This window comes from Mesoplodon mirus (assembly GCF_964341445.2).
Source record: "Mesoplodon mirus genome assembly, chromosome: 5".
Taxonomy (NCBI): Eukaryota; Metazoa; Chordata; class Mammalia; order Artiodactyla; family Ziphiidae; genus Mesoplodon; species Mesoplodon mirus.
The window spans coordinates 106,819,180-106,843,063 of NC_138980.1; positions in this window are offsets into that span (position 1 = coordinate 106,819,180).

Here is a 23,884-nt window from a genome sequence, read left to right on the forward strand (position 1 = left end):
GTGAGAGGTGAGGAAGCTGCCGAAGCAAAGTTTCAAGCTAGCAGAGGTTGGTTCATGAGGTTTAAAAAAAGAAGTCATCTCCATAACATCAAAGTGCAAGGTGAAGCAGCAAGTACTGATGTAGAAGCTGCAGGAGATTATCCAGAAGATCTAGCTAAGAACATTAATGATGGTGGCTACACTAAACAACAGATTTTCAATGTAGACAAAACATTCTTCTATTGGAAAAAGATGGCCTGTAGGACTTTCATAGTTAGAGAGGAAAAGTCAATGCCTGGCTTTAGAGTTTCAAAGGACTCTTTTGTTAGGGGCCAAAGAAGCTGGTGACTTGAAGTTGAAGCCAATGTTCACTGACCATTCCAAAGATCCTAGGGCCCTTAGGAATTATGCTAAATATGCTCTACCTGTGCTCTATAAATGGAATAACAAAGTCTGGATGAAAGCACATGTGTTCACAACATGCTTTACTGAATATTTTATACCCACTGTTGAGATCTACTACTGAGAAAAAAAGATTCCTTTCAAAATATTACTGCTCATTGACATCTGGTCACTCAAGAACTCTGTTGGAGATGTACAACAAAATTCATGTTGTTTTCATGCCTGCTAATACAACATTCATTCTTCAGCCCATGGATCAAGAAGTAGTTTTGACTTTCAAGTCTTATTATTGAAGAACATTTTATAAGGCTAGTTACCATAGATAGTGATTCATGGGATAAGTCAAAATATCAACATTAACAAGAGTTTGGAAGAGGTTGATTCCAACCTCCATGAATGATTTTGAGGGGTTCAAGTCTTCAGTAGAGGAAGTAACTACAGATGTGGTGAAAATAGAGAACTAGGATTAGAAGTACTGCCTGATGATGTTACTGAATTGCTGCAATGTCATGAAAAAACTTGAACAAATGAGGAGATGCTTCTTATGGATGAGCAAAGAAAGTGGTCTCTTGAGATGGAGTCTACTCCTGGTAGAAGAAGATGCTGTGAAAATTGTTGAAATGACAACAAAAGATTTAGAATATTACATAAACTTAGTTGAAAAAGCAGTGGCAGGGTTTGAGAGGATTAACTCCAAATTTTTTTTTTTTTTTTTTTAGGTAAGAAGTGGATTTATTTAGAGAGAAACATGCTCCACAGACAGACTGTGGGCCATCTCAGAAGGCAAGAGCGGCCTTGGGAGAAACACACTCCACAGATAGTGTGTGGGCCATCTCAGAAGGTGAGAAAGGCACCAGGGTATGGGGTTGCCAATTTTTATAGGAGTGGGTAATTTCATAGGCTAATGAGTGAGAGGACTATTCCAGTTACTTTAGGAAGGGGTAGGGATTTCCAAGAATTGGGCCACCACCCACTTTTTGATCCTTATGGTCAGTCTTGGAACTGTCATGGTGCCTGTGGGAGTGTCATTTAGCTTACTGATGTGAGCGTATACTGAGGCTCAAGGTCTAGTGGAGGTTGACTTGTCCACCATCTTGGACCCATTTGGTTCTAATTAGTTTATGTCATGTCCTTGGGCTATGTCATTCTTTCAAAGGTTGCTCCCTGCCTCCTTCCCTCCTGTTTCATACCCCGCTCAGAGTTTTTACTCCCATATTCTTATGAGAAGCAGAAGGGTGATGGTCTGTCTTCTGTAACTGTTTCAAGGCTGAGTAGGGGCGTCAACCCTGTCTGTCAGGGAGTAAAAATCTCTGGACGGCTGATCTAGGGGCACCAGGGGCAGGGCAGCTCCTTGTTTTAAGTCATTATGGGTTGGAATCCTCGCATAGCCATCATCTTGGTGTGGAACTGTTGTAATTGTTTCCATAGCCTTTCTATGAATCTCTTTGATGATGAAGCACTTTTGGTAACAGCATCAGAGTACAAAAATATCTATAAATGACAAAAGACCTAAAAGGCATGGTTAAACATCTGATTACAGTGTAATCGATAAAGAAACTTGGTTACAATAACCAAAATTACGAATGATTACATTTAATTTAACATACCAAATAATCCTAGCTAAGTATTTCTCTTTAAGATACCTCAGGGGACCTCTAAAGTACCCCCAAAGTTAGCTGAAAATCAAAAGAAACTGAATTAAAATTTGGTATTTGGGAAGTCTGTCAAAAAGTTTTAAAACACTTGGTCAAATAAGATCATAGGTCACTGTGAGACAATACTTATTCCTTAACCAAAGTTACAAAAGATCTCAAAAGCAAATACAAGTCACTTAAAGGCAAAGAAACTCACACAATCTGTTGGAGGATTGACTCCAATTTTGAAAAAGTTCTACTGTGGGTAAAACGCTATCAAACAGCATTGCGTGCTACAGAGAAATTGCTCATGAAACAGAGCGACAATCAATGGGGCAAACTTCACTGTTGTCTTAAGAAACTGCCACAGCCACCCCAACCTTCAGCAACCAGCACCCCGATCAGTCAGCAGCCATCAACATCCCCGCAAGACCCTCCACCAGCAAAAAGATTATAACGGACTAAAGGCTCTGATGATGGTTAGCACTTTTTAGCAATACAATATTTTTAAATCAAGGTATGTACCTTGTTTCTTTAGACATAATGCCATTGCACACTTAATAGACTACAGTATAGTGTAAACAAATTTTATATGCACTGGGGAACCAAAAAATCATGTCATTTGCTTTATTGCAATATTCGCTTTATTGTAGTGGTCTGGAACCAAACCTACAATATGTCCAAGGTATGTCTGTCCAATGCAGCTGTAAAAAGGAATAAGGAAGCTTTCTATATACTGGTATGTAAATATACCCAAGATATATTAAATGAAAAAAGCAAAGCATAAAACAGTGTAAATGGGTGAGGATGGGGGCCAAGATTATAAAATTCATGTCTCTTTGTATTTACATAAAGAAACTCTAGAAGGATATAAAAGAAACCAAAAAAATGGGCAATTTGTGGTGGCAGGACATTGATGGGACCTAGGTGAGTGGAGAACAGGGCTTGGAGCAAACATTTCACTGTACACTTCTTTATATTTTTACTTTTGAATTATGTGGGTATGTTTCCTACTTTAAAAATACATTTTGAGAGAAGTAAGTCAATGGTGCCTGTTGTATCAGTTTGTTGTCACAAAAATGCTGTCACAGACCACGCCAAGACATAATAATTATTTATTCTTGAAGATCTACAGGTCAGCTGGGAGTCAGCTGATCCAAACTAAGCTCAACTGAGAGGCTCTGCTTCAGGCTTCAGTGCCCAGGATAGCCCTGATTCTCACTTGGATCTGTAAGTCTGCTCCCCGTAAGTCTCATTCTCCTTGAACCAGCAGAAACAGAAGCACAAGATAACTGCTGGAAGTATGTAAAGCCTCTCAAGTCCTAGGCTGAAAAACGGCAAAACTTCTGCCCATACATCATGAGCCAAAGTAAGTCAAGTGTTGAGGAAGTACAGTCTGCCCACAACAAAGTCATGACAACACTGTGGATGCAAGGAGGGGCCAATGATTCAATATACCACACCTGTTGATAACTATGGACATCCTAAAACTAGAACTGTGAATCATAGGCCTAAGGAGTAGCAAAGAGTGACATAACTTTTCTGAAGCTTGAACACTCTGTGAAAGTCAGTCACATTTTGTCTTGAAGATTTGTGTCATCCACATCTATCTGGGTCATAAATGGAGTGGAATGAAATGAAATGGAAGACAGACTTAGGAACTCACAGGACTAGAAGGGACTTTGGACCACACTTTACCCAACAACTTTCACAGATGAGGCAACTGAGGCCAGGATAAATTAAATAAAGTTAGGGTACACAAGAAACTGTAAGATAAGCTGAGCAACAACAGGAAGCACTTAAAAAGAGCTTTAAGCCCTAAAGCATAATTATTTATTTGGAATAAAGAGCAGTCATAAAAATGTACCTTAGGAGGTACATCAAAGATGCACAATATAAGAGATCAATTGATTAAAGTCCTTAAAGTCCAGGTGATTGGCTGACCGACGGAATAAAGCAGAATAAAGAGGGCAAAGTACCGTAACATTAACTACAAACAGCACCCACAGTCACAAATATAAACAGATTTCATGCATACAAAGGAATTCTGATTTAGAGATAGATCTCAAACATACATGAATAATAACGTATATTACATATTTATTTTGAAATTTTTTATTACATTTTTTAAATTAAAAGATTTTAAGGGTACACAAAAAAGTAAGTCTTCTCTACCAGACACTGATTCCATCCTATCCCTGCACCACAGCAAAATACTCTTAGCTGTATCTTATGTGTTACTCCATAAATTCACTATGCATTATAGGTTTATAGAGACAAAGACCTGGCATATTTCAATACTTATTTTCCCATAGGACTCTTAAAAGATAACAGGTATTTTTTTTTTAACCAGCTAAAGTGTCAAATGGCATTAAAAACAATTTAGAATTCACTAGGCCCACCAGCTTGAAAACTTATGCAATTCTTATATAATTCATCTTGATTTGAGGAAACTCAAAATATTTCATTTATATTAAAATGCAAAGGATACAGAATAGCCAACAATTTAGAAGAACAAAGTTGACAGAGTTACACCTGATTTTTCAGACTTACAATATAGCTATAGTAATCAAGATAGTATGGTACAGTGTGGCATGGGCACAAGGACAGGCAAATAGGTTGATGGAACAGACTGTAACATATTCCTAGCAGATTCATCACATTAATAACTGTGATTGACCCGACAGTTCACTAAAGCCAAAAAATTTTTTTCATATGGGTAACTATTTATCCATGCGAGCCTCATTTCGCCCAGTTGATGATTTGAAGCAAGTATGGGACTTTTACATTTATCACTATTACAATTTGTTTTATTAGTTGTTACTCTTCTTTTTAGCCAAGATCTTTCTGGATTTTGAGTCTGTCATCTAACAGATTCTCTATCAACTCTTCATGCCTCTTACTGTCTGTGAATTTAGTAATCATGCTACTTAGCACTCTTTCAGTTATAATTAATAAAGATCCAATTAAAACTGACCTAAGCCAAAGAGGGTATTTATTGGCTCATATGACCAAAAAATCTGTTGTGGATTCAGATACAACTGGATCCAAGTAATCAAATGCCACCTGAGTGCTCTCCCTCCCTCCACCCCTCAGCATTGCTTTCCTCTTTATGGCTAGAGCCTCCGTCCTAGTGATTTCAGCAAAAGACTTGGACCTATCTCCCATTGGCCTGCCTGAAATAAGTCACATGTCCTTTTCAGAACCAATCAGTGGAGTTAGGAGAATGTATTTCTCTGAATGTCCTGGTCTGAATAATCTGAATAACATACTCATGTCTGGAGCCATGAACAAGGTAAGTCTCCATCCAACCACATGGACTGGGGAGTGAGAATAGGGAAAGGTAATTTCCCAAAGAAAACAAAACATTGTAACCAGGTTGTAGGGGAATGGACACCAGAGAAAGAAAAAATGAGATACTTACACTACAGCAGTCATTTAGGCTGTTGACCAAAAAAATGCTCAACATGGCCAAATGAAAGGATAAATAAGATACTTACAAACATAAAGATATTATCTCTAAAAATAATTTATTTTTATATTTGGTTTTAGAGTATGGTCCCAGGAAAAATGAATGAATGAGTGTTAGGTCTAAAGGAAGTAGGAGAATATCACCTCCACATGTTCAATACTGCCTAAGGTTTAATTTCCTTAGTCTATTCATATTGAATCCCCAAACTGTAGAAGCTGGAGAAGGCCTGTGTCTTAGACAGCTGGGCTGCTATAACAAAATACCATAGACTGATCTGTGGCTTAAACAACAAACATTTATTTCACAGTTTTGGAGGCTAGGAAGCCCAAGATCAAGGTGTCAGCAGATTCAGTTCTTGGTGAGGGCAATCCTGGCTTGTAGACAGCTGCCTTCTCATTGTGTGTCCACATGGTCTTTCCTCCATATGTGCTAGTGAGAGAGCTTTTGTGTCTTTTCTTAAAAGGGCATTAATTCCGTCATGGGGGCACTACCCTTTTGACTTCATCTAAACCTAAATATTTCCCACAGGCCCCACCTCCAAATACTATCATATTGTGGGGTATGGCTTCAACACAAAAATTTTGAGGGGACACACACATTCAGTATATAACAACCAGCAAAAGAGCTGTAAACAAGTCCAAAAGTCAAGGGAATGACCAAGAGAATGAAGTTTATTTAGCAATTATTCACACACTAAAAATCAACAGAACAGGGGCTTCCCTGGTGGCGCAGTGGTTGAGAGTCTGCCTGCCGATGCAGTGGACACGGGTTCGTGCCCCGGTCCAGGAAGATCCCAAATGCCGCGGAGCGGCTAGGCCCGTGAGCCATGGCTGCTGAGCCTGTACGGCTGGAGCCTGTGCTCCACAACGGGAGAGGCCACAACAGTGAGAGGCCCGCGTACCGCAAAAAATAAATAAATAAATAAATAAATAATAAAAATCAACAGAACAGATGGTCAATTCAGTCTTGCACCCAGAAATGGTATTACTCTTAAGGAAGCTTAATCTGCACATACAGTGAGAAAAACATTCTCTGTAGCACTTCTAAGATTTCTCACTTGGATCAGGAACTAGTATAGAAGTCAATAAATCAAGGAAAAAGGCCTCAGAGGGTACTACAAATTAAACTATGTCCCACAGGCAGGAAGCCCAAGCAACAAGAGATTACAGAAAATGGAAGCAAACTGGTCAATTAATTGAAGAATATGACATCAAAACCATCTTTTACAATCCACAAGAATATCTGATAATTATGTGATTGAGGGAAACTGGAAGTGCAAGATATAAAATGGGTAATGCCAAATAGAGAAGAAAATTGCAGGTTATTATGCCAATTAGGGCTTTTAAAACATTTTTAAAGCTTAGATATTTAGCTATTGCAGGGCTGTCATTTTCGTTTGCTGGATCTACAGAGAGAAAACAAGGTTTGAGAGGAGTTTCCTGCAATGTCTAGTTCTCAAAATATAAAAAGAGATTTTAAAAGTATAGAAGATAGTAAGGAAATAAGTAAACCTGCCGTAAAACTTGCTAGAGAGCCCAGTGCAGGCACTGTAAGCTCACCACGGTTTTGCTTCAAAGTCAAACTCACTGTGCTGGGGTTTATGCCTGCAAGTTTAGTGCCTGTTCTCATGACAGCAAGAGTAAACAGCACATATCTTTGGAGCTCTGAGACAGTTACACTCCTGCTCCTGGCATCAGAAGCTTGATTTCTAAGCCCCACTGTACCAGTAGATCAGCAGATAAATCACGTAATTCCTATGAATTCAGTCTACCATTTAGCCAAACACATGGAAAGGAACAGGGGAGCTAAACGCTCAACAACAGATAGCGCGATATTTGAAGATGTGGCCTAGCCACATACGCCCACTGACCACCCCGCCCCCAACTAGTCCTACACAGCTTCCAAGGTGGTCTACTCTTAGTGATTTAGGATGATTAAACGGGAGAGAAGAAGTGAACTTAAATAGCCATAATCCAAAACTATAGTAATCCACTGATGAAAAAAAAATGTTAGTCACTTAATCTTAAACACGGATTCATTCATTATTTAAAATATATGTTTCCATGAAGCAGAATAAACTGACTGGTAATATTGAATGATTCAAAATAGAAGACATAGATGTATAAAAAATATTTATTAACAATAATGCAATATTTTATCTTAATTGTTCTGAAAATCAATCATAAAATTAATTTTATTTTCTGTATATCTGGATGTTCATTAATTTTATTATACTATATTTAATATGTGATATAGTGCATATTATATTGTACTCTTTTCTTTGTTTCATCTTTCTTGTTTCTCCAATTAAATTTTTTGAGACTTTATCTTTCAGAACAGATTGAGATTTACAGGAAAATTGTGAAGACAGAGTTCCCATATACCCCACACCCAGTTTCCCCTAACATATTTCAATGGTTTATTTCAGTTTGAACTGCTTTTATTTCCACTTGATTTTTAATCAATATAACTGATATACTTGATAATATAATCACAGGGTACTAAAAAGCTGATAATCAAATTCATCAGACCCTGCTGTATTCTTCCCCATGAATAACAACTTTCATCTGTATAGTTATTTCTCTAGTTATTTAACCTTTGTGCTTCTAAGTAACCTATTTATACTGAAATTCCTTAGTTCATCAATATTAGGAATTTTGACAATTTTTTCCAAATGCTTCATCAGATTTATCACAGACCTATCAACATTATTTTCTGAGCAGTCTAGTGTTATCAGATAATCCATCCATTTCATTTCTTCCCTGCTTCCATTAGGGAAGTCCCACCCTCTTGCTCCAGTCTACAACTGGTGGCTCTCTAGGTTTGATGCAAAGCTGAGACTTCCTTCACCAATCTCCTTTGTTGGATCCCGCGTTTGTTGGGCCTTGGGACTTTATCTTTCTTGGGTTGTGCCCTCATTTTGTTGGGATTGATCTTCTAGTCACTTTCTAAGAAAAGGCTCAAGGGAGGTTAATTTTTTTAAACTTCACTTATCTAAAATTGTCTTTACCTTTACAATTGATTGCTCAGCTGAATATAAAATTCTAGGGTGAAAACCAATTTTTCTCAGAATTCTAGTGGCATTGCTTCATTGTTGTCTACCTTCCAAAATTTCTACTAAGATGTACTATGCCATTCTATTACCTATGACACATGACCTGGTCTTCCAGCATTTTCTCTTTAATCATAGGGTGCTAAAATTTTATGAAGACTTGCTTTATAAGGGTCTCTTTTCATTCACTATTCTAGGCACTCAGTGGGCCTTTTCAAACAGAAGACTCAGGTTCTAGCATCTTATTCTCTGCTTCCTATCTTCTAAAATGGTGTTGAAATCTCTCATCTATTAATGACACCATTCCCACATTTTATCAGAAGTCATTTGAGGTAATATTTTAAGTATATAGTCAACTCAATTATTAACTCTAATAGCATGTATATTGTCTTTGGAATAGGGTCTAAAATTTTGGAATGTATAGCATTTCAAGCCAAATAATAAAGCTACTGGAAGAAAACGCAGTCACCTGAGTTGAAGTTATCCAGTTTTCTCATCTGTCTTCACATGTAATTACCCACATAGGACTGATTAAATAAATTATTAAACATTTAGATAGCAGAACATCATGTTATTATTGTTGTAAACCATTTGAGAACAAGTTGGAGACATCGTGCCCTTTACCACTAAATATTTCAGTATGTATTTCCTAAGAACAAGTCACTCTATCACATAATGCTTCTAACTTATGGCCAGTAGATTGAGGGAACAAGATATGCTCTTGCTAAAATTAACCACATGCATAGGAATTCTGTATATAATGTATCTACACTGGACATAGTCCAAAGAGATTTAATGATAACAATACAGCAGGGCCTTTTTGTAACGATTTCACCTTTTCTTTCTTCCTGTGACAGAGGGCCCATGCCAAGCTCTAGAGGATAGCAATGTGGTATAACCAGCCAACATCGAACACGTTTTCTAAAGCCAAAATCAACTTACATTTTATTACTTGTCTTTGATATGCAAAGAATTCTAATGTGCTATATTTAAATGTTGGTTTGTTCTGTATGTATGCCACCCCTTCTTCTCACTCTATTTTAAAAGCTGGAGCTGTCCTAATTTATGAGTAAGAAAAAAAAAAGATTACTGTATTTGGACTTGCTATTTAAAACGCTTGAATGTAATTCTCTCCTTCATATGTGTTTTGGAATTTTCCCCCATCAGAAAGTTTATCAGGGTCAAGATCTGAGAATTGAAAATGTCCTATACAAGGGAAATGTGGTTTACTTGAAGCTTATAACGGTGGTCACTTAAAAACTGTTTTCTAGTCTTTAGCAAAAATTTGAGACAAATTCCATTCAGAAAAATTTTTTAAATTCTAGGTAAACAAACACCATCAACAACATTTAACTTATCAAAGAGGAACCACTTCTTAAATGATCTCTCCTAACTAGGACACTTGTGATTTTTATTGTGAAATAAACACAGTCTGTGCAAGCAATCACAATGAGAATATTTACAAAAGCTCGATAAAATTAAAAAATTGATATTAAGAATTGACACTGAATGTTAATCCAGTGAAAAGGTATTATATTACCATAAGAAAGATTAAGAGAGAATGAGTTAAATAGATCCCTAGAATATTTGAGATGGTTACAAAGATAAATAAACGCAGCAATATTATTAATAGCAGCTTTGCATTTTTGTGGCAAATGAAAGCCAGTGCTCCTTTCACTTAGAAGTGTTTAATAACACCTTACCAAATGCAGTGGACATCTGTTGTTTGTGTCTGCCCAGCATCCACTAGGCACTTGCTCCTCTTTCACCCCATGTGGATCTGGAGACTGTCAATCAGAGGGCCTCACTCGGCTCTGGCTTCATGAGCTGGGACAGTTCCTAGGCTAGCAAATCTTTATACCTTCTTCTGTTGTTCACAGAGGTTAGTGCAAAGGGTGAGCATATGACTAACACAGGACCAACACGGTCTCCTGATGAGATCCAGTATATGGGATCTCTCTCTCTCTGATCTCGACTTATAAAGACCAGATAAGTCTAGAGGTGCCAGCGGCCATCTTTAACTACCACACACACAGAATCTATCTGAGAATGATGCCAATACCCCGAGGAATGCTGAATTGAGTGACAGAGGGCAAGAGAGCCAGGAATTCTGTTGAGTCTCTAGATAGAGCTGTCCTAAATTCAGTTCCACACCTGGACTTCCTGGTTAAAAGAGCCAATAAATTCTCTTTTTTTGCTTGAGTTCATTTGAGTTGGATTTCTGTCACTCATAACAAAGCATCCTAATAGACCAAAGCAAGGCCTTTTCAAAACACAATGTGTAATTAAGGTATATATAAGTACACTTGAACAACACTTGCTCCTAAATGGTGCATCTACCAAATAAAGATTATAGAGCTAAATGAATGTAATGTAATGTTAGCTTAATTTTCTTACAACTTTGCAAACATTTCCACTATTCACATATAAGCAGCCCCAGACTGTCTATTGACAAGAAGAGAAAATGAAGCTTGTGGAGGTAAAGAGGGGAGAATCAGAGGGGAACTTAAGACAAAGGAGCACAGACTCCCCTGGTCTGAAAAGCTTCAAAAGTCATAGGCTCAGTGTCTTGTACATTACACAAAAGATTATTAGGTTATTTAGGTTCAAGTCTGAAGGTGCTGTAGTTATAAAAGGAAGTTCAGAAAATGTATTAGAGAATGTGACTCAGAATCTGAAAGGCAAGTCTTGGGAATGGGGGCATGATTTCTAGCAGATTCATGTTCCTGCAATATATTAAAAACATATTTCTTAACAAAATGTCTTATACTGTAGGTTTGCTCTTTGGGAAAACCTGATACATAAAAAATAGCCATTATAATTTTCAGTGCAATAAAGAGAACTGGATACCCAATATCTGCTAAGTTCCTTATATAGTCCCAAGTGTTATATATCTTTCTCTTTTACTTTTCTTAGGGAAATAAACATATCTTTTTCCCACAATGTGAAAAAAAAATCTCATTGTCCAAAGTTTGGTTGCAACTGTATGGGCAGGAATTCCTGTCACACGTCTGACGTGTGAATTCTTTCCTGCAGAGCATGCTCTGTAACCTGATCCTTGGGTCATCTTCCCTCTTGCTTCATTCTCCCCAGCTAACTCCTCAGTCAAAAGAATGTACTTCTAGACCCAAGGAATCATAGAACTAGCATAAAATGTGCAACATAATCTTTTAATGATTTGTTTTCACATCCCTCTCTATCTGGCATCTTTATCTTACCTTTGCTTGATAGTGCTTAACAGTGCCTGGCTCAGACTGAGTACTCAAAAAATGTTGACTGAACGAGCAAATAGAGCATCCCAAGGAAAAGACATTAGAAATGAGCTGGCACATTATAATGGAAGAAAAATTGATGGTCCGAGATGTTAAGTAATGTTCCAAGAACACAAAGCCATTAATGGGAATCTCAGGACTAAGTTTTTTGATCCAAAATGTTCATCCACTAAACAAGAGTTTTCAGCCATTTTTTAATAATATGTACCTGGGAGACATGTTCTCAGGGCATAGCCTGGTATGTGGTCAATTCTAAAATATCACTATAGTCCCCACTCTAAGCATATCAAGTGTTTTTTTTCTTTTTAATGATCATTAGCAAGCATCATTATGTGAATTCTTAATAATTATAAAATTTTAGAGATATGCCTTAAAACAGATGGTGACAAACTAGTGTGTTCAGGCACCAAACAAGCTGAAACCATTAAACTAGACTAGACTAATATGTACAGGTCTTTTTCCCTGAAGCCACCCACTTGATTTTACCTCAGAGTCATTCTTCTTTAAGTCACCGGATCTTGAGTTGGTGTGTCCCTCTGTTTTATGCTCCTTGGTTATGTACATATACCTCTCTAGACTGTACTTAAAGCTGGAAATTATAGCATTCATTTTTGTATCACCAGTGCCTACCCCAAAGCCACGCACTCAGGAGATGTCAGTTTATAAAACAAGTGAGGATATTCACATGCAAGATGATGAACTTAGATACTCACCTTACACCATACATGAAAATTAATTCAAATGGATCTTAGACTTAAATATAAGTGCTAAATAGAAGAAAATCTCTAAGGTATTAAATTAGGCAAAGATTTTTTTTTAGATAGACAACAAAAACACAAAAAAATTGATAAATTGGACCTCAACCAACTTTAAAACTTTTGCACTACAAAAGACATCATGAAGAAAATAAAAAGACAAGCTACAGACTGAGAAAATACTTGCAAACACATATCTGATGAAGGATTTACATCCAAAATATATAAAGAACTCCTACAACTCAATAATAAAAAGACAAATGACTCCCTTAAAAATGGGCAAAATAGGGGCTTCCCTGGTGGCGCAGTGGTTGAGAGTCCACCTGCCGATGCAGGGGACACAGGTTCGTGCCCCGGTCCGGGAAGGTCCCACATGCCGCGGAGCGGCTAGGCCCGTGAGCCATGGCTGCTGAGCCTGCGCGTCCGGAGCCTGTGCTCCGTAATGGGAGAGGCCACAACAGTGAGAAGCCTGCATACCGCAAAAAAAAAAAAAAAGGCAAAATATAAGAGCTGATATTTCACTAAAGAAGATATGCAAATAGATAATGGCTAATAAAGATATGAAAAGATGTTCAACATCTTTAGTCATTGGGGAATGCAAATTAAAACAAGTATGAGATATCATTCACACCCACTAGAATGGTTATAATAAATAAGGCAGACAATAACAAATGTTGGTGAGGTGTATAGAAATGGGACCCCTCATACATTGTTACTGGGAATTTAAAATGGTGCATCCACTATAAAAAACAGTTTAGCAGTTTCTCAAAGCTAAACATAAGACTACCAAAAGAACCAGCAATTCTACTCCTAGACATCTACACAAAAGAAATAAAAACATATGTCTCCACCAAGCCTGACACAGAAATGTTCCCAATAAACAGGTGACTAGATATACTAAATGTGGTATATCCATATAACAGAATCCCATTCAACAAGATAAAGGAAGGAACTATCAACACAAGCTACATCACAGATGAACTCAAAAACATTAGACAGAGAGAAAGAAGCCAGATACAAGAGACCACATATTGTATGATTCTATTTATATGAAGCATCCAGAAAAGGCAAATTTATAGACATAAAATAGATTAGTAGTTGCCTGGGCTGGAGAATGGGAATGGAGATAATTGCAAATGGGCATAAGGGATCTTGTTGGGAGGATGAAAATGTTTAAAAACTGATTTATAGTGATGGTTGCCCCATTTGGTAAAGTTACTAATAATCATTGAATTATACACTTGAAATGGATGAACTTTATGATATGTAAAATATATATCTCTATGTGGTTTTTGAAAAAGACAAGTGAATGGATCACTGCTCCACTTATATCCCTTGAAAAGATTGTTGTCTTCATTGTCATTTAGTATTCCGTTATACAGATATACCACCAACTACTAGAAGCTCTCTACTCTCCTTATCTTTAAGATTCTTACCCTTCTCCACCCCCCCACCAAAACTCTCTCAAAATCCCTTAGTATATTTTAACACACTTGCCCCAGTCCTTCCATTCACAGGCAAACATGTGTCCTTTGACAATGGCTCAGCCACATTTTTATAGAGCCTCTCTATTCAGTACAGGTCCCTGGCCCCCAGAATGCTGACTGTTGGACAGAAAAGATAGGATTCACATAAACAACTATGAAATAGAGGTTCTGAGGATGGCAAGATCCTACTGGATGTGGATGGGAGAAAACAGAAAGTCTTTCTGCAAGAGATGTCATCCAAACAAGACATTGCCTGACAAGTCAGAACTCCCACACCTGGAAATGCGCAGTGCAAGACCTCCTTGACCAGGGCCAGTGGCTGAGTACCTCTCTTTTGAGTGCTGTGAGCTACAGATCTTTGTTCCTGATCTTCCTCTTTTCTTGCCCAACCATGTTCACCTGCTGTTGGCTCTGTTATCATGCCTAACTACTCAAACTCAGGCAGACAAAGAGCAAATAACTGAGCTTTCATTTGAGCCCTGTGATTGTTATCTCCACATCCTCAATACATAATTGTGTCTTAGAAAGTACTATTTCACAAATGCTGTTTTTCTCAAATTAAAGCTCCTGTCACCTAGAGATGGTGCCACAGAGGGGAGGGCTAGAAGAGCAAGAGAAGGGGAAGTCCTGCCAGAACCCAAGCACTAAAGCTCTGGAAAAAGACACCTTCTTAAGTGATAAACATGTCAGAAGGGTACGCTTTCCCCTGATAAGTGTGAATCAAAAATCAGTATGCAGGGCCTCCCTGGTGGCGCAGTGGTTGAGAGTCCGCCTGCCGATGCAGGGGATACGGGTTCGTGCCCCGGTCTGGGAGGATCCCATATGCCGCGGAGCGGCTGGGCCCGTGAGCCATGGCCGCTGGGCCTGCGCGTCCGGAGCCTGTGCTCCGCAGCGGGGGAGGCCACAACAGTGAGAGGCCCGCATACCGCAAAAAAAAAAAAAAAAAAAATCAGTATGCAGTATCTTATGTTTGACCACGCACAGAAAATGAATCCTGGCTTTAGTGGGAAACCCAATGAACCAGAAGTTTGACCCTTAGAGAAGCTGCTGAATCACTGTATGGAAAAATATTACTTAATTTGTTTCTTTGGTTCCAAAGAATTCTTAGATTTTGAACAAAACAGGTAAAGTGTCACTGTTTTCAATATTTCTGTCCTTTACTATTTATCATGCAATGATCAAATTCAGTTATTAAGCAAATACAGAGTACGTACAATATACCAGACACTGGGCTAACATTGATGAATGAGATATATAAGGATGAAAGATGTGTAAGGATTTCAAGTATAGTTCAGTGTTTATAAAAGTATGGCCAGTGGACCGCTTGCATCGGAATAACCTGAAGAGTTTTAAAAGGCAGATTCCTGGACCCCTCTCAGGCGAAATGAATCAGAATCTTTGTGAGTAGAGCCCAGGAATACACATTTTAACAAGCTCTACAGGTGATCTTTTTTTTTTTTGAAAGCCTAATTTTTAATGAAATGCAGTACTTTATATATAGAACTCAATAGTAATAACAATCAGACATGTGCCATAATAACAATGTACTTATCACAAAATAAGAATCATTGCTGTGCTCCTAGAGAGACCCACATCACAAACAAATGTAACACAGTAGAATAACAGATGTCTCCCTTAGGTTCATTGGTAATTATGTGCCAGAGTGCTCTTGTATAATATTTTCAGTGATGACAATTTTTACATATAAGCTTCTAGAATAAACAATCTCCAAAGAAACCACTATAAAATTATTGATATCATGAAAATAATGATCACTGTTAAAGGAGGACACAAAGGAGGATGAAATTGATCCACCAGAGCCAGGAAAAGTATCATAGAGGAAATACTGGAGTTGGGTCTTACAGCTAGAACTTTAAGCTGGGTCAACCAGTTTTGAAGCTTTGTCTTAGTCAGGATTCTCTAAGCATCACACTCAAGAACTGGATGAATCAAGTTGTTGTTGCCACTGCTGATCCTAAAAAGACTTGGCTTCTGCCATCCACTCTGGAACCAGTAGAATGATGCCTTGTGACCAGGCTGTTTCCTCCCTTAGCTCACTTCTGAGTCAAGGTCTTCCTTGACGGAGCAAACTGGTATCATTCAAGCCACATATCTAGACACTAGCTACAGGGGAGAATGGGAAAAGTAGCTTGTTAGTTTTGTTTTTATGCGACCTTGGGAAGGTGAAATTCACAATGGAGGGAAATATCAAAACATGGAGCGGATGGTCAAGAGATTTTGAGCTGCTATGAATGTCATATGTCTACCACAGAGTCTAACTCCAGAATCTAGGGTTTTAGCCACTCTGCTATACTGCTTCGTACTGTGGCTAGGGGTAAGCAGTACTCTTATTGCCCAGATCTGAGTCTTGCATAGAATGTAGGAGGTTGCCTTAATCTGTTCCAGTTGCTATAACAAAAATACCATAAACTGGGTGATTTACTAACAACAGATATACTACTTCTCACAGTTCTAGATGCTAAGCCCAATACAAAGGCCCCAGCAGATTCGGTGTCTAGTGAGGGCCCACTTCTTGTTTAATAGACTGTCTTTTTCCCTGCATCCTCACACGGCTAAGGGATCTCTCTGTGGTCTCCTTCATAAAGGCACTAATCCCATTCAAGAGGGCTCTGTCCTCATGAACTAGTCATCTCCCAAAGGCCTCATCTCCCAATACTTTCACCTTGGGGATTAGGATTCCAATGTATGAATTTTGGAGAGGCATAAACATTCAGTCAATTGCAGAAGTGTTTGGAATAGGAAGGGATGAGCACTACACAGCAGATAGTCTAACCCCCAAAAAGACTTAATATAACTATTTCCAAAGTCCCCTCTCCTTTAATAATACCTAAGCAATCTGAACTGGCACAGTAAATGTGAATGCAAAAATCCTCCCCTTTGCTAATGACCTAAGACCACAAGAAGTAACTGAATCTGTTGATCAATTGCTTCAGAAATTAATAATCCAGTATCATGTATGCCAAGACCCAAATACTCATTTTCCACCTACAAATTTAGGCAGCACTCAGATGGAAAATACGAAATAATTCAATAGGCCAACTAATGTAATTATCTGAGGTTATACCTTGAAGATAATTTGGCAGCCTTATCAGGCTGCAGACCAGCTCAAATTAAAACATTGTACATGATTCATATTAAAGTTCTATAGAAGCAGCAGGTAACTATTGATACTTATCAATGGAACTTGTCTTTTCTGCTTGTGATATAAAATTTAGGAATTCAACACCATGCTTGTCTAAACATTTAAGCATATAAAACCCTATGTGGGGTGGGATGAGTTCCACTGGGGTGGGTGTTCTATTCTTATAAAATTGTCGACACCTACAAGCTTCATTTTTAGATCATACCTCACTCCTTCTCCATGCACTTAAACCACAACTCCTTTGTTCTTGAGCTCATATCAATTGTCTTGATCAGGTTACTGACATCCAAAAAGCTGCTCCAAGGGATTGAACAATGGGAAGCTATGTACTTTACTTTTGTTTCCAGAAAAAAAAAAAAGGTTTCTTCATGGTCATTATAAGAATCAACCATATGAAGAATATTTCTAACTTTTTAAAGTCCTTTAGAAAATATTGCCCAGTGTGGTACTTAACGTTCTTATGTGAAGATTCTCACATAAAATTACTCTCCCGCTTGTAAAAATGTGTAGTCTTCTGACAGCAAATACTCTTCCATTTATGACATAATGAAAAGTATATAGAACATGCAGTTTTCATTTTTTTACTATCTACCAGGAACCTTGAAACTAAATTTACTGCTCAATTGCAATAATTACCTTTAGCTGTTTTTTTTTGGTATAATTAACTTTTTTCCTTTATTATTTGGTTCATATTCTCTTACTAGCGTGTTATTAATTTCAAAGTCTCAAGTTATTTTTTTCAGTTTTTATTTCTATTGGTTAAATTTAACATAAAATTCACTCCCTTTAAATGTACAGCTTGATAAGTTTTCACAATTGCATATAATCAATTGTAGATTATTACCACAATCAAGTTATAGAACATTTCTGATACCGATCAGGGTTCTTGGCCTTCCCCAATCAACAGAAATTGATAAGAGGTGAGACAAGAAACTCAGGCAAGGCTTTACTGGGGCCCCTGCTGTAGCAGGGGGTAGTGAAAGCAAGTAACACGTTCCTTTGCTTGCTCCCCAAGGCGGGTGCAAGCTGGTTCCTTATATGGGGTGAGGATAGGGGTATGTCCAGGGGTGAGGCCAGCAGGGGTGGTTTAGGTTTGCCCACTCCTTTGCTGGTGTTGAGTGCAGGGGGCAGGCACAGTACCCTACTTTTGCTCCTGACACCCTGTTTTTGCTGCCAGCTCTTCAGAAGTGGCAGTTGGATTTGTGGGGGCTTTTTGTATCTTGTTGTCCATAATTTGCCCCAACTACACATGCATGCAGATATTTTTAGTCCCTTATAGTTTCTTTATATATTGTTGCTGGAGGAGACGTTTGTCCAGGTGCAAGCTCTGCAGCAAAGGGTCCCAGGCCCCAGCCTGTCTCGTTTCCAGCACCCCAAAAAATTTCGTCTCTGCAGTGATCCCTTCCCTTGACAACCAGCCTCAGGCAACCACTGATCTACTTTCCATCACTACAGTTTTACCTCTTCTAGAATTTCATGAGTGGGATCATACAAAATATAATTTTGTGAATTCTTTCACTTAGCTTAAGATTCTTGAAATATATCCATGTTATTTTGTATCAATGTTCCATTCCATTATTAATTACCAAATAGAATTTCATAGTATGGTTATACTACAACTTGATTATCCACTAACCAGTTGATGGACAATTGGATTGTTTCATTGGAGACTACTATGAGTACTGGGGTTATAAACATTCACATACTCTCACAGTTTTTGTATGGACATATGTTTTCATTTCTCATGGGTAAATACCTAGGAAGTAGGACTGCTGGGTCCTATGGGAAGTAAATGCTTATTGTATAAGGCAATGTCAAGTTGTTTTCCAAAGTAGCTGAGCCACTTTGCAATCCCATGAGTGATGTATGAGAGTTCCAATTACTCCACATCTTTATCAACACTTGATGTTGACAGGCTTTTTAATTTTAGTCATTCTATCAAATGTGTAGTAATTTGCTTTTCCCTGATGACTAGTGATGCTGAGTATCTTTTCATGTGCTTATTGGTCATATTCTTATATTCTTTTCTGAAGTATCTGTTCAAATCCTTTGCCTATTTGTATTAGGTTGTTTTTTTTCTTATTATTGGTTATAAGAGGTTTTTTTTATATATATTCTGAATTCAAGCATTTTGTCAGATATATGTTTTGCAAATACCTCCAACCAGTCTGTGATGCCTTTTCATTTTCTTAACTGCATCATTCATGGAACAAAAGTTTTAAATTTTCATAAAGTCAATTTTGTCAATTGCTTCCTTTTATGATTCTGATTTCTTGTGATCTATTTGAGAACTCTGATTAACCCAAGCTTTTTCAACCTCCGTACTATTGACATTTTGGACCAGATTATTCTTTGTTGTGTGGTTGTCCTGTGCGTCATAGGACATTTATCAGCATGTCTGGCCTCTACTCATTAAATACCAATAGCATGCTCCCCACCCTAATTGTGACAATCAAAAATGTCTCCAGACATTGTCAAATGTCCTTTGAAGGGAAAAGTTGCCCCTGGTTGAGAACCACTGGCCTAACCCAATGTCACAAAGATTTTCTACTATTTTTTTTAGAAGTTTTATAGCTTTAGCTCTTACATTTAGGCTTACAATTCATGTCAAGTTAATTCCTGTGTAAGGTTAATGTAAGAATCAAAATTCCCTTTTTCCAGACAGATATTCAATTGTTCTAGCACCATTTGTTAAAAAGATTATCCTTTTCCCCATTGGACTACCTTGGCACATTATTCAAAACTCATTTGATCTTTAATGGCGATCTATTACTGAGCTCTCTGTTCTGTTCCATTTCCGTATGTCTATCCTTATGCCAATACCACACAGTCTTGATTATTGTAGCTTTATAATAAATCATGAAATTAGGTAGTCTAAATACCTCATTCTTCTTTTTCAAAAAAGTTTTGGCTAATCTAGGTCCTTTGCCTTTCCATGCATCTTAAAACAAGCTTGTCAATTTCTTTTTTTGTTTAATAAACTTTTTATTTTTGAATAATTTTAGATTTGCAGAAAAGTTGCAAAGATAGTATGGAGAGCTCCCATATATCCCTCACCCAGTTTCTGTTTCCAGATGTTACCATCTTACATTACTGTGGTACATCTGTCAAAGCTAAGAAACCAACATTGGTACATTGCTATTAACTAAACTAAACTCTTTATTTCGATTTCACTGGTTTTTCTATGAATATCCTCTTTCTGTTCCAGGATCCAATCTAGAATACCATATTGCTTTCAGTCATCACATTTCCCCTCTCTCTTTTTCTCAGACTTTCCTTGTTTTTCACACATGATCTTAATGGTCTTGAGGAGTACTGGTCAGGTATTCTGTAAAATGTCCCCCAGGCCTTCCCTGGTGGCACAGTGGTTGAGAGTCCGCCTGCCGATGCAGGGGACATGGGTTCGTGCCCCGGTCCAGGAAGATCCCACATGCCGCGGAGTGGCTAGGCCCGTGAGCCATGGCCACTGAGCCTGCGCGTCCGGAGTCTGTGCTCCGCAATGGGAGAGGCCACAACAGTGAGAGGCCCGCGTACTGCAAAAAAAAAAAAAAAAAAAAAAAAGTCCCCCAATTTGGTTTATCTAATGATTTTCTCATGATTAGACTGGGGTTATGGGTTTTCAAAAAATGCCACAGAGGTTAAGTGTACTTCTCATCACATAATATCAGGGGAGACCTACTATCCACATGGCATCACTAATGATGTTAACCTTGAAATCAATTTCCTTTTTAAAAGCCTGCTTTGATTATTATTTATTTATTTATTTATTTATTTATTTATTTTATTTATTTTTGGCTGCGTTGGGTCTTTGTTGCTGTGCGTGGGCTTTCTCTAGTTGTGGTGAGCGGGGGCTACTCTTCGTTACAGTGCATGGGCTTCTCATTGTGGTAGCTTCTCTTGCTGCAGAGCATGGGCTCTAGGCGTCCGGGCTTCAGGAGTTGTGGCTTGCGGGCTCTGGAGCGCAGGCTCAGTAGTTGTGGTGCACGGGCTTAGTTGCTCCGCAGCATGTGGGATTTTCCCAGCAGGGTTCGAACCTGTATCCCCTGCATTGGCAGGTGGATTCTTAACCACCACGCCACCAGGGAAGCTCGCCTGCTTTGATTCTGATTGGGATTGCAATGACTCCACATGCCAATTTGGGGAGAGGTACCATCTTAACGATGTGGAGTTTTCCAACCCAAGGACATGGTTTATCTCTTTACTTATTTAGGTCTTCTTTAATTTCTCTCACCTCCTCTAAGAATGTATTTCTTACCAGGATCTGCCCGCTTCCATTCATTGCCCTGTGCCTTCAAGTAGCTACATTATTATTATTATTATTACTCACATGTTCCAGAGTCTACAGTTGTTAACTGGAATAAGGTCAGTTCAGTAAGATCTAACTCAGCCATTACTGAAAACAGAGCCCAACATTGCCTCAAACTTTTTAAAGGTAGACAGGAAAAAGTGGACAGACAAATTTATATTATTATCCTTAAAATACCCTTATAATAGAGTCATAATCACAATCTGTGCTGACCCAACCTGCAATCTTAAAGTTCACCAACAATCAATAGATAGTTTGCGATCATAAAACAGACTTTTTCTCTGAGGCAAATGAATTTGACTATATGAAATTGATGGCTTTATACTTGGTTGAAATTTCAAATCCTAAAAGATCAAACATGGGAGAATAATATTAAAATCTTGGTAAAATTATTCAATGCTGCCCACACTGTGGTAGAATGGGCATAACTCTGTAGAGTAATATATTTTTAATGGGAATACAGTCTGGTTAACTCTTTTGGAACACAAAAAGCATTAAAATTATTATCTTTGACCTAGTAATTCCACTTCTGACACTCTATCCAATGAAAACAATGCTAAATAGAGTCAGAGAGAAGAGTGACCCTTATACAAATATTTTCGCTAAAACATTTTTTATAATGTAAAAAAAATGATACTACTTAAATGTCCAATAGGAAAAGAAATAATTATATTCACACAGCCATTTAATAATGATGTTTATGCAATTATTCTACAACAAGGAGGCAAAAATAAAATGGAGAAAAGATAGTCTCTTCAACAAGTGTGCTAGGAAAACTGGACAGCTACTTGTAAAACAATGAGATGAGAACATTTCCTCACAGCATGTACAAAAATAAACTCAAAATGGATTAAACACCTAAATGTAAGACCTGAAACCATGAAACTCCTAGAAGAGAACATGAGCAGAACACCCTTTGACATAAATCATAGCAATATTTTTTTGGATCTGTCTTCTAAGGCAAAAGAAATAAAAGCAAAAATAAACAAATAGGACCTAATTAAACTTAAAAGCTTTTGCACAGCAAAAGAAACAGCTGACAAAATGAAAAGACAACCTACAGAATGGGAGAAAATATTTGCAAATGATATAACTGACAAGGGGTTAATATCCAAAATACATAAACAACTCATACAACTCAATATGAAAAAAACAAACAACCCAATCAAAAAATGAGCAGAAGACCTGAATAGACATTTTTCCAAATAAGATGTACAGATGGCTAATAGGCACACAAAAAGATGCTCACCATTACTAATTATTAGAAAATGCAAATCAAAACAACAATGAGATATCACCTCATACCTGTCAGAATGGCAATCATTGAAAAGTCTACAAAAAACAAATGTTGGAAAGGATGTGGAGAAAAGGGGACTCTTGGACACCGTTGATGGGAATGTAAGTTGGTACAGCCAATATTGAAAACAGTATGGAGGTTCTAAAAACTAAAAATAGAACTACCATATGACCCAGCAATTCCACTCCTGGGTATAGATCCAGAAAAAAGTAAAAACATTAATTCAAAAAGATACATGCACCCCAATGTTCACAGCAGCATTATTTGCAACAGCCACGATACAGAAGCAGCCCATGTGCCCATCAACAGACAAATGGATAAAGGAGATGTGGTATATAAATATACAATGGAATATTAGCCATAAAAAAGAATGAAATTCTGCCATTTGCCACAACGTGGATGGACCTAGAGAATATCATGCTTATTTAGTGCAATAAGTCAGAAAGAGAAAGACAGATACTATATCACTTATATGTGGAATCTAAAAAATAATAAATGAATGTATATGCAAAACAGAGACAGACTCAACAGGTATGGAGAACAAATGAGTGGTTACCAGTGGGGAGAGGAAAGAGGATGGGGCAAATTAGGGGTATGGGATAAAAAGATACAAACTACTATGCATAAGATGGATAAGAAACAAGGATAGGGCCTCCCTGGTGGCGCAGTGGTTGAGAGTCCGCCTGCCGATGCAGGGGATACGGGTTCGCGCCCCGGTCTGGGAGGATCCCATATGCCGCGGAGCGGCTGGGCCCGTGAGCCATGGCCGCTGGGCCTGCGCATCCGGAGCCTGTGCTCCGCAACGGGAGAGGCCACAACAGTGAGAGGCCCGCATACCGCAAAAAGAAAAAAAAAAAAAAAAAAAGAAACAAGGATATATTATATAGCACAAGGAATTATAACCCTTAAACTGTAATAATTTTAAATGGAGTATAATCTATAAAAATATTGAATCACTACACTGTACACCTGAAATTAATATGGTATTGTAAATCAACTATACTTCAAAAATAAATAAATTAATTAATTAAATAAAAATGATTTTATAAAAAGCTTTCAGTATTA